General features: G+C 47.6%; 1 protein-coding gene across 8 annotated transcripts in view; it reads left to right on the plus strand.

Annotated features, from left to right (window-relative positions):
- The window catches only part of KYAT1 (kynurenine aminotransferase 1), a 34,702-nt gene that overhangs the window by 4,005 nt on the left and 18,097 nt on the right, over window positions 1-12,600 (plus strand). For 3 of the 8 annotated variants that reach the window (XM_032306263.1, XM_032306264.1, XM_032306270.1), the window contains exon 2: window positions 7,949-8,088. The exons of the other annotated variants lie outside the window; for them this stretch is intronic. The gene's annotated coding sequence lies outside the window, so the exon portion shown is untranslated. The remainder of the gene's footprint in view (window positions 1-7,948; window positions 8,089-12,600) is intronic. 8 annotated transcript variants of the gene reach the window in all.

Consider the following 12,600-nt stretch of genomic DNA (forward strand, 5'->3'; position numbering starts at 1 on the left):
GACACTGGAGAGATCTGCCCCCTGGAGGACTGACTCACCCCAAATACCAGGTGTGCCCCTTTTGCAAAACGGAAACCAGATCTCCATATTGCATGGAATTGGCTTAGGGGGGCTTGGGGCTAGGCATCACAGCCAGCACATGGGCCGGAAGAGGCAAGGCTCCAGCCCCCAAGGGCTGCTGGTCTGTAGACAGGGGAGCTAATGGAGGCAACAGCTTCCACCTCCTAAAAGAGGGGTGTTTGGGGAAAGCCTTTGGACGACTGAAAACAGCAAACCAGGATTCGAATCGCAGCTCAGGCTCTCAGCTCAGTGGCCTTTGTTCTCTGAGCAAAATAGGGATGGTAATGCCTTCCTAGGAGGTTGTTTTGAAGATTAGGGAATTTAGCACAGGCGTCAGATGTTTAGTGGGCGCCCTCGGAGTTCAGAGGAAGGCCCAGGTGGACACAGGCGGAGAGGAGGCAGAGCTGGGACTGGGCCCTGCTAGGGAGATAGCACTGGGGGTTAGGGGTATGCCAGGCAGGGGCACAGATGTCTATCCAAAAGCAAGCAAGGGGTACCTGTCTGGCTCAGCCGGTAGAATGTCCAACTCCTGATCTCAGGGTGATGAGTTCAAGCCCTACATTTGGCATGGAGCCTACTTAAAAAATAAGGAAAGGAGGGGCGCCTGGGTGGCTCAGTGGGTTAAAGACTCTGCCTTCGGCTCAGGTCATGATCTCGAGGTCCTGGGATTGAGCCCCGCATCAGGCTCTCTGCTCAGCAGGGAGCCTGCTTCCCCTTCTCTCTCTGCCTGCCTCTCTGCCTACTTGTGATCTCTCTATCAAATAAATAAATAAAATATTTTTTAAAAAATAAGGAAAGGGTTGAGGGGTGCGGCTGCCTTCATCTCAGATCATGATCTCAGCATCCTGGGATCAAGCCCCACATCAGGTTGTCCACTGATCAGGGAGCCTGCTTCTCCCTCTCCTTCTGCTACTCCCCCTGCTTGTGCTCTCTCTCTGTCAAATAAATAAATAAAATCTTAAAAAATAAGGAAAAGGGACACTTGCATGGCTCAGTCGATTAACTCTTGATTTCGGCTCAGGTCATGATATCAGGGTTGTGAGATGGAGCCCCTTGCGGCCCGCACTGTGGTACTTTGCTCCAATGAATACTGGAGGGGAACAGTAACAGTGATGATATTTGTGGAACACTGACTCTTCGCGGGGCGCCACGCTAAGTGACTTTCACATGGCCTCTCACTGACGTCTCACGACAGCTCTGTGAGCCAGGTGCTATTATCATTCCGATTCAGACATGGTTCTCAGAAAGCTTGCATAATTTGGGGCACCTGAGTGGCTCAATCGGTTGAGCATCTGCCTTCGGCTTGGGTCATGATCCGGGGGGTCCTGGGATCGAGCCCCCACAGCAGGCTCCTTGCTCAGCGGGGAGTCTGCTTCCCCCGTCTCTCTGCCTCTCCCCTCGCCCCTCTCATGCTCTCTTTTCTTGCTCTCTCAAATAAGTAAAATAAAGTCTTTAAAAAACTTTAATAATTTGCCAAAAGTCACACAGCTATTAAATGGCTTCAGTCCAAGGTCTGTCTGATTCCAGAGCCTCACAGCCTGAAAAAAAACAAAACAAAACAAAGTGTTGAGGGGCACCTGGGTGGCTCAGTTGTAGAGCGTCTGCCTTCAGCTGAGGTCATGATCCCAGTGTCCTGGGATCGAACCCCGTGGGGCTCCCTGCTCTGCGGGAAGCCACCTTCAGCCTCTCCTACTCCCCCTTCTTGTGCTCCCTCGCTCGCTCGCTCTCTCTCTGTGTCAGATAAATATATAAAATTTTGGGGGGAAGTATTGAAGTGTGTAAGACCCTAACCCCATCCCAGAGAAAACCACTATTAATTATTTAGCCGTGTCCCTAGAGACAGCCTTGTACATAACCAAGCGGCCCTTGCTTTGCACAACAGAATGAGTTTCAGGCACAAAGGTTCAGTTAAATAACACTGGTCCCTCAGCCACACCGTTCCAACTTCCCTTGCGATGTCCCATTAACTACAAGTTATGGTCCAGAGTGCGAACTTTGCTCCTTTTTAGCCCACGGATCACTGTGGTGATCGCAGATGCGCTTTGATTAATCACATCACTTCTTTGAAAGCCGATCAGGGACTGGCCCCAGGCATGCTCTGCAGTTCACACACACACACACCCACCAAAGCTCCGTAGTTGCGTTACCTCCTGCCTCCCCGTGGTGAACCCACAGGACAGACTACACAAGTGATCATCAGAAGAGGGAATTGGCCAACCAAGATGAAAGTGCTGCAGAGAAATGCAGAGCGATGAGACAGCAGGAAATGCACATTGAGGGGCACATGGGTGACCCAGTCCTTGCAAGTCTGCCTTCGACTCAGGCCATGATCCCAGGGACGTGGGATCGAGCCCCGCACCGGGCTCCCTGCTCAGCGGGAAGCCTGCTTTTCCCTCTCCCACTCCCCCTGCTTGTGTTCCCTCTCTTGCTGTGTTTCTCTCTGTCAAATAAATAAATAAATAAATAAAATATATAAATAATAAATAAATAAAATCTTTAAAAATAAATCTTTAAATCTTTAAAATAAAATATATAATAAATATTATAAATAAATTAAATAAATAAAAATAAATCTTTAAATCTTTAAAAATCTTAAAAATAAATAAATAAAATCTCTAAACAATGTGCATTGAACCTAAGTGGAATGATGAAAGAAAGCGCTGGCTGGAGGGGTGTTGACAGCGCAGCCCTTCGCTGTTCTAGAAACTCCAGCAAGTAGAGAAACTTAGTGAAGGCAGGTTGACCATTGTACCTGATGCACGTGGTTGTAACCAGAAGCATGAAGATGTCCCAGAGAAGGGCTGCCAGGCAAAGAGGTCATATCAAAGGAACGCCCAGATCCATTTCACAACAGTGAAAATACAAGGGAGGAAATGTTTGAAGTTGATGTCAACTCAGAAAGAAGGAAGTAAACTCATCAGGGCTGAGAAAAGATGCTGTTCCCTCTCCCAAGTTAGGGAACTAGAAAGCAAGCAATGTTCGCACTGCTCTGGAAAATTTCCCCCCAGATTTATTGAGATATAATTGACAAATAAAATTGTCATACATGGAGTCCCTCCGTGGCTCAGTCGGTGAAGCGTCCAACTCTTGGTTTCGGCTCAGCTCATGATCTCAGGGTTGTGAGATCGAGCCCGAGTCAGCCTCTGCCCTGGGCCTGGAGGCTGCTTAAGATTCTCTCTCCCTCTGCCTCTCCTACCTCTCTCTCCCTCCCTAAAAAAAAAAAAAAAAGTGCATAAGGTGATGATTTGATATATGTAGACGTTGTGAAGTGACTCCCACTGTCAAGTTCATTAACACATCCATCACCTTACAGAGCTACCTTCTGTGTGTGTGAGAGAGTGAGAGAGTGAACGTTTAAGAACTAGTCTCCTAGCTGGGGCGTCTGGGTGGCTCAGTGTGTTAAAGCCTCTGCCTGCGTCGGCTCGGGTCACGATCCCAGAGTCTTGGGATCGGGCCCCAATCGGGCTCTCTGCTGGGCAGAGAGCTCGATTGCCCGCCCCCCCCGCCTGCCTCTTGGCCTACTTGAGATCTCTGTCTGTCAAATAAATAAATAAAATATTGAAAAAGAACTACTCTCCAGCAAATTTAAATTCTACTATACACTATTATCAAGTAGAGTCACCATCTCTATGTCAGGTCCTCAGAACATCTTCATCTTATTTTTTTTTTAAGATTTCATTTATTTATTTGACAGACAGAGCTCACAAGCAGGCAGAGAGGCAGGCAGAGAGAGAGCCTGAGCAGAGAGCCTGATGCGGGGCTCGATCCCAGGACCCTGGGATCGTGACCTGAGCCAAAGGCAGAGGCTTTAACCCACTGAGCCACCCACGTCTTCATCTTATTAAAAAAGTGTGTACTTTTTTTTTTTTTTTTTTTTAACCAGAGAGAGAGGGGGGGAGAGCGAGCAAGCACAGGCAGACAGAGTGGCAGGCAGATGCAGAGGGAAGAAGCAGGCTCCCTGCTAAGCAAGGAGCCCGATGTGGGACTCGATCCCAGGACCCTGGGATTATGACCTGAGCAGAAGGCAGCTGCCCAACCAACTGAGCCACCCAGGCATCCCAAGTGTGTACCTTTTTATCAACCTCTCCTTCCCCTCGCCCTGTGGCCCCAGCACCTGCCAGTCTACTATTTCTAGGAATTCCAACTTTTTTTTTTTTTTTTTTAAAGATCCCACTTATAAATGACACCGCACAGTATTTGTCTTTGGCTGATTTCACAGGGCATTACACACTCCAGGTTCATTCCTGCTGTAGCAAATGGCAGGCTTTCCTGCCTTTTTAAGGCTGAGTAACTTTCCACTGTACACGCACGCAGACCACATTCTTTATCCATCCATCCACTGAGGAACGTGTAGGATGTTTCCATATCTTGGCTATTGTGAATAATGCTAAAATGAACCCGGGGGACACCTGGGTGGCTCAGTGGGTTAAAGCCTCTGCATTTACTTTGGCTATCTACCCAAAAGATCTTCCTTGATACTTTTTTTTTTAAAGTACGCTCCATGCCCAATATGAGGCCCAAACTCGTGACCCCAAGAGCAAGAGTCACATGTTCTACCGACTGAGCCAGCCAGGCACCCCATTGATGTATATATAATTCCGGAGATTTATTTATTCATCTGAGAGTGAGTAAGTTTACCCCTGCATGTGCGAACAGGGGGTAGGGAAAAAGAATCTGAAGCAGACGGTCTGCCATGTGCAGAGCAAGCCCCACAACCCTGAGATCATGACCTGAGCTGAAATCAAGAGTCAGACGCTTTAAAAGATTTTTATTTTTACTTATTTTTTATTTATTTGACAGACAGAGATCACAAGTAGGCAGAGAGAGAGGGGGAAGCAGGCTCCCTGCTGAGCAGAGAGCTCGATGTAGGGCTCAATCCCAGGACCCTGAGATCATGACCTGGGCCGAAGGGCAGAGGCTTTAACCCACTGAGCCACCCAGGCGCCCCCCTCCACTAATTTATTATTTTCTTTAAGATTTTATTTATTTATTTAACAGAGAGAGACCAGCGAGAGAGGGAACACAGGCAGGGGTAGTGGGAGAGGGAGAAGCAGCTTCCCCCCACTCCAGCAGGGAGCCTGATGTGGGGCTCCATCCCAGGACCCTGTGATCACCACCTGAGCTGAAGGGAGATGCTTAACGACTGAGCCACCCAGGTGCCCCTCCACTGACATATTTTTTTTTTTAAGATTTTATTTATTTATTTGAAAAAATAAGATCATAAGTAGATGGAGAGGCAGGCAGAGAGAGAGAGATTGAGAGAGGGAAGCAGGCTCCCCTCTGAGCAGAGAGCCCGATGTGGGACATGATCCCAGAACCCTGAGATCATGACCTGAGCCGAAGGCAGCGGCTTAACCCACTGAGCCACCCAGGCGCCCCTCCACTGACATATTTTTATAAAGAAAAGAAAACACTTTAATTTTTAATGTTTCTAATTTAAGTGGCATTGATTTAGTAAACACTAAATTTATTATTTTTAGTTTTACTATTTTTTTCATTTCCCTCTACGTTTATAACAAACCATTGGAGAGTTTTTTTTTTTTTAAAGATTTTATTTATTTATTTGAGAGAGAGACAGTGAGAGAGAACATGAGCGAGGAGAAGGTCAGAGGGAGAAGCAGACTCCCCGTGGAGCTGGGAGCCTGATGCGGGACTCGATCCCGGGACTCCGGGATCATGACCTGAGCCGAAGGCAGTCGTCCAACCAACTGAGCCACCCAGGCGTCCCCCATTGGAGAGTTTTTAATGTTTGACAGCAACTTCCAAAGATCACAGAACAATCATAATTTTTCCCACTAATTATTAACTTCCCTTTGAATGATTTCGGGTCACCTGGCCATTTTTACAGTCTCGCATTATAGTGGGGAGTGCGGAGTGAGGATTTCCTATATGCGTACATTTGCACACCATCTCATAACGTACCTGTCACTCTGTAATTTAAAAAAGGCAACTGGGATTATATTGTTCTTCAACCAACGGTTTTTTTTTTTTTAATTACCATACAATTTAAAGATTTGAGGTGAAATTCACATAACATACAACCCACTGTTCTGAAACATACAGGTCTGTGGCTTTTACAATGGTCACGACATTGTGCAACTCCCACCTCTAGTTTTCAGAATTTTCTCATTACCACAGAGAAACACCCTTACCTATTAAATAATTACTCCTCGTTTTCCCTCCCGTCTCCTGGTAACTGACCTTCTGACCGTAAGGATTCACCTATTCTGGAACTGCATACTATGTGACTATGTCTGGCTTCTGTCCCTCAGTGTAATGTTTTCAAAGTGCAGCCAAGTTGTAGCATGGATTGTTATGTCCCTGTTCCTTTTAATGGCTGGGTAATATTCCATGGTATGGATATGCCACAATTTACTCACTCACCCATTAGTGGACACGATTATTTCCACCTCTTGGCAATTAGGAATAACGGTGCTATGAACATTGGTGCATAAGTTTCTGTGTACACATGCATTTTCATTTCTTTTCAGTATATACCTAGGAGTGAAGTTGCCAGGTTGTAAGGTCATTCTATGTTTGGACTTCATAAAAATTAAAATTTGTACATCAAAGGACATTAGCAATGAAGGTTGCTGGGGGGAGGGGAGGAGGGAGAGGGTGATGGGGTTATGAACATTGGGGAAGGTATGTGCTATGATGAGTGCTGTGAAGTAAACCTGGTGATTCGCAGACCTGCACCCTTGGGGCTAATAATACATTATAGGTTAATAAATAAATAAATATTTTTAAAAAACACAAAGGACAGTAGCAAGAATGTGATCAAGGTCATTGATTATTTCAAGTCAGTTTTTGTGGATTCAGTGAGGTAGAGATCTGACTCCATTCTTTTCTTTTTTTTTTTAATAATTAACAGCTTTTTAAAAAGATTTTATTTATTTGACAGAGAGAGAGAGCACAAGCAGGGGCAGTGGCAGGCAGAGGCAGAGGAAGGAGCAGGCTCCCCGCTGAGCAGGAAGCCTGATGTGGGGCCCCATCCCAGGACCCTGGGATCATGACCCAAGCCAAAGGCAGACACTTAACAGAATGAGCCACCCGGACACCCCCCAACTCCATTCTTTCGATTGTGGCCACCCAGCTGTCCTAGCACATTTGTTGAAACGACTGTTTCTTCGCCATTGAATTATTTTGGCACCCTTGTCAAAATCAATTGACCGGGGGCACCTGGCTGGCTCAATCAGTGGAGCACGGAACTCTTGATCTCAGGGTCGTGAGTTCAAACCACATGCCAGTTGTGGAGATTACTTTTATTTTATTTTATTTTTATTTTATTTATTTATTTGACACAGAGAGAGGGAGATCACAAGTAGGCAGAGAGAGGGGGAAGCAGGCTCCCTGCTGAGCAGAGAACCCAATGCGGGCCTCGATCCCAGGACCCTGAGACCATGACCTGAGCCCAAGGCAGAGGCCCAACCCACTGAGCCACCCAGGCACCCCTGGAGATTACTTTTAAAGAAAAGACATATGGGGGCACCTAGGTGGCTCAGTCAGTTAAGTGACTGCCTTTGGCTCAGATCTCAGGGTCCTGGGATTAAACCCCGTGGCGGGTGGGGAGCTCAGTGGGGAGCCTGCTTCTCCCTCTCCTTCTGCCTACCGCTCTGCCTGCTTGTGCTCTCCTTCTACCTCTCTGTCAAATAAATAAATAAAATCTTTTTTTAAAAAAAGACTTTAAAAAAATTAGTTGACCATATGTTTGGGTTTATTTCTGAGCTCTCTATTCAAAAGTGGTCTGTGTGTCTGTGCCAGTACCACACTGTTTTGCTTGCTGAAGCTTTGTAGTAATCTTTGATATCAACCTGCCTTTTTCATGTAACCTATATTTCTTTCCATGTTAGAACGCTAAGGGCAATCTTAATCTTACTCCATTTAGTGGCTGCACCATTTCTCATTGTATGGATAAGTCAGAATATATTAAACCAGCCCCCACCTGATGGACATTGGATTGTCTCCAGGTTTTTCTGTCCCATACACAACACTGCATTGATCATCGAGAGCTCTTTATGTGTATGTGTGAGTACCCCTGTAAGATAAATTTCTAAAGAGGAAGTCTTTCCAACGTCAAAGAGTAATGTGTATTCTTATTGTGAAGTTGCCCTCCAAAAGTTACACCGGCGAACATTCTAACTTGGTGTTTCCCAGATCATGGCTTATAACCTCATAGTGTCTGGTAGTATCAGTTTGGTGAGTCTCAGTCTTCTTATCCTCTGCCACCTTGAGAGGCAGAGAATAATGTTTCATTTTAATTTGCATTTTGTTAATTATGAGTAAGGCTTGGCACCTTTTCAAGTTTATCAACTATTTTCTTTTTTTTGTGAATTTATATCTTGCCCACTTTTTATTTCCTTTGGAGATCTTAGTTTTTTGTCATTGATTTATAAGAACTGTTTGTATATTGAGGTTCATACTAAATTAAAATGGCCTCATTACTTGTCTCCCTCATTAGACTGTGCGCTCCTTGAAGAAAAGAAGGTATCCTGTTCACTGTTGATGTAAGTGGTGGCATAGGGCACAGGCATAGCATGTAATAGAAATTCAATAAAAATTTGCTGGGGCAATGAAAAGATATGCACCTATCGTGTGGCAGGCCCTGAGCCAAGTGGTGATGATAAAAAGATAGACAGAGGAAAGTCCTTGTCTGACCGAGCTCACTGTCTGGTGAGAGTAATAGACATTCATTCTGTCATTCAGCGAAAGTTTATGTAGCAGCTTACTCTCTGCCTAGTGCATAATGTCTTTTGGATCAGCCAGCATGCGGAGATGAGAAAAATGCCAGGACCATGACTCAGATGACCATGTCCTGGTAGAATCTGGCCTGGTCATTTCCCCTCCCTGGTCATTAGTATCTCCATCCATAAAATATGAGTGACTTTACCAAAATCCCTTATTTCTCATTGAGTATCTGCCCCTGAGTATCCATTTGTCTGTGCTGCTTTTTTCTTTTTTTAAGATTTTATTTTATTTATTTGAGATGGAGAGAGAGCATAAGCAGGTGGGGGGTGGTCAGAAGGAGAGAAAGAGGGAGAAGCAGACTCCCCAACTGACTCCCCAGCTGAGCAGGGAGCCTGACTTGGGGCTCGGCTGGATCCCAGGACCCTGGGCTCATGACCTGAGCCAAAGGCAGAGGCTCAACCCACCGAGCCACCCAGGCACCCCGAAGTCTATGTTCTAATCATCTCTCCAGGGAATTATTCAGGGCCCAGTCGTGGGCACGGAGTTTGGCGACAGTAGGACAGAACTGCCCACGGATGGTGCAGTGTGATGCTCACTCCCATGGCCTGAGACTTGCCCCAGCCCATACACACCAGCCACCCCCTGCCTGGGCAGTCTGCTGCAGGAGAAGCGGCTGCTGGTGTCCAGCTCCAGCCCTGAGGCAGTGCCACTGCTTCAGCACATCCTCATCCAGCACGGGTTCTCTTTGCCCTCTGTGGAGCCAGTTTACTCCAAGGCACCTCCTTTCCCCAGAGTCAGGTGGCGCCCAGAGGGGGTGAGGGTCTGTGGTGGTGGCAGAGGACAGGCGAGAGCCAAGGGAAAAGGGATCTTTTCCCTTGGGGGTGTGACCCTCTGCCCTGTGCTGGGCATTGGGTGTTGCAGACCCCTCTCCAATCTCTGGGAGCTCAGTATGAGTGTTCATTGTTATTTTATCATTATTACCAGTGTCTTTGCCTGTTCATGTAGGTGAGGAAAGCACCTGCCTTTCCAGGGCTGTTAAAAGGGTCCGATGACATATGGAGTCACCAGTTAGCGCATTGCCTGGTACAAAGCAAGCGCTCGGGAGATTAGAGCTGATTGCTGATTGTGTTAATATTAGTCCCACCACTGGAATCCAGTGAGATGATAGAGGTATAATTTAGGGCAGAGGAGGTACTGTCACTTTAGGAGAAAGGACAGAATTCATAGGTGTGGAATGATGTGGGTAAGGGTGTCAGAGAGAGGACTGTTCTGCTGGACATGCGGAGATTTTAGTCAGGAGACAGAAGAGGGTCCCTTTGGAGGAATCAGCAGGACATCGGGCCCAGAACAGGGCAGCCATCCCTGTATTCGGCAGGGAGACCAACCCTCTCCATGTGCCCAGGATGGTCGCGGTCCCAAGAAACCCCTTAATCCTGAGCAAGCAGGACAGCCGGTCCCCCTAGAACATTGGAACAGACAGAAGGTGCCTCCTGTGACCAGCACTACACTCAGACTTGACCATGGACTTCATGTCCCCTGGCTGATTGAGGCCGAGGCACCCGGATGCCCTCCCCCATGACACTGTGGAATGTCCTTCCTCAGATAATAATTACACTACCTTTTGTTGCTCCAAGCTCTGGTTTTTAGCTATAGCCGCCAGGGAGTACTTCCTGCAGGGTTCCCCTGGGAAGTGACTCAGTTTGAGAAACTAGAGCATCAGCTCTGGCCCGACGACTTCTCAGCCCCTGACATCTCCCAGCCCTCCTCCACTCTGGGGCCTTTGCACCGCCCTCTCCACCAGGGTCACTTTCCCTGCTTTGGGGCTTTGTGCTAATGCCACTTCCTCCAGGGAGCCCTCCCAAACTCCCACGTTCCCCCAGCCCGTTCCTGGAGCGCCCTCTGGTGTCCCATTGCGTTAGTTTCCAGGAGCTGCCAGCCCGAAGTCCCACCAAGCTGCGTGGTTTTACACAAAAGTTTTTCTTTCAGTGCTCTGGAGACTAGAGGTCCCAAATCAAGCATGTCCGCAAGGTCATGCTTTCTCGAAGCCTCTAGAGGTCAGTCTGTCCCATGGTTTTCTCTTGTGGTGTTGCTGGCAATCCGTGGAGCTCCCTGGCCTGCAGACACCTCCCCAACCCCCATTTCTGCCTCTGTCTTCCCATGGCCTTTGCTTGTGTGTCTGTGTCTCTTCTCCCTTCCTCGAAGGACACCAGTCATCCTGGAGTAAGGTCCACGCGAATCCAGTATGACCTTATTCTACATAGATCACATCTACAAAGACCCTATTTCCACTCATGGATGCCCGGGGTCTTCAAATTCAGTTTTGGAGGACACAGTTCAAACCATAACATGTCTTTGTACTTATGAGGAAATACTTGCAGGACGAATGAAGGAGACAGTGCTTGGGGGCATCGGACAGCTCCTGGTCCCTACTCTAGTCTCAGCCCCAGGCCAGGGCCGGGCCCCAGAAGATGCTCTGGAGGAGAAGGTAATGACTGAAGAACGGAGGGAGGCGGTGCCCCACCTTTGGACAGAATGGATGACTGTCAGTGCTCTGAGATGCTTTGAAAGACCCCAGGGGAAGAGGCTGGGCTGCGTCGGGGTTAAGGAGGGACTAGCTGGGTAGCTGCCCTGGTCAGGCTGAACTTACTTCTTGTAAGCAGGTGCAAGCAGCTATCAACTTCATGGAATCTTCTAGAGTGGGCAAGCCTGACTATTGCGTTATGAATTATTTTTGTTTATTTCTCTTTTGTAATGAAGTTAGAGCATTCCACGGGTAGTGATGAAATTCCGTGAACAGGCGGGTTTCATTGGACTTCTGGTTTCCAGTCCTGTGCAAAAGGAGCTTGGAAGTCATCCCACCATCCTCGCAAGCAGGAAGCTGGCCAAACCGAAAAATCAACACCTTAGGCCCATTTGAGAAAGGAGGTCACAGGGCAAACAATTGCCTCCAAAATTAGACAAACCAGCAGATACAGACAATCGTGACTTAGAGGAACAGAGACTTCCACGTGGCCCAATTCTGGGGGACGAAAACTTAAGCATTATGGACAAATTGCTGGAGGCCTAGCGTGGACATGTCTGAGAATTCAAGACACTAGGAGAGTCCACAGTCCAACCTGGTCTGCCACCAGGGTTTGTTAATACAGCTTTATTTTTTGTTAAGTTTTTTTTTTTTTTTTTTTTTTTTAAGGAAGGAGAGCGAGAGGAAGCATGAGCGGGGAAGTGGGGCAGAGGGAAAGGGAGTAGCAGACTGCCCCTGCCACAGCTGAGGAGCTGTGACAGACACTGTAGGTCCTGCAAAGCCCACAGTATATACTGTGGCCCAGTACAGAAAAAGTTTGCAGACACTGCTCTAGAAGGAGAGTGGATATAGGGCCACAACTAACAGGTAGATGGGAGTGGCAAGTGTGGCCGGGGATGGACAGCAAGCGAAAGGGACAGTGGCAGGAAATGGCTGGGACAGGTGGCCTCACAGCTGATTTCACAGGACCCTCTAGAACATGGTAAAGATTTTGGATTTTATTCTTAGTAGGAGGATTTAGGAAGAGAAAAGCAGCCTCTAGAATCTAGGAGCTGGCCTGACACCCACAGATAGGACTTGTGTTGTGTTGAACACAACTGCATGGTACACCAGTATCAGACAAGGCCACGTGGCGACCATGAGAAATCCAGAAGAAAAAAAACCACAACGCTCTGCAATCATGTCTGAACACAAACGGACATGAACGTTGTCGAAGCCATTGGAAACCCAGTGCCCCCCTTCTCCTGGCACACCTGGGCTGGTTCTCCAAGTATAGCCAGCCTCACTTGAACCTGCCTCCCTATAGAGATGATTATTGGGGGGCGCCTGGG

Source organism: Mustela erminea, chromosome 12 (genome assembly GCF_009829155.1).
Source record: "Mustela erminea isolate mMusErm1 chromosome 12, mMusErm1.Pri, whole genome shotgun sequence".
In the NCBI taxonomy this organism is placed as follows: Eukaryota; Metazoa; Chordata; class Mammalia; order Carnivora; family Mustelidae; genus Mustela; species Mustela erminea.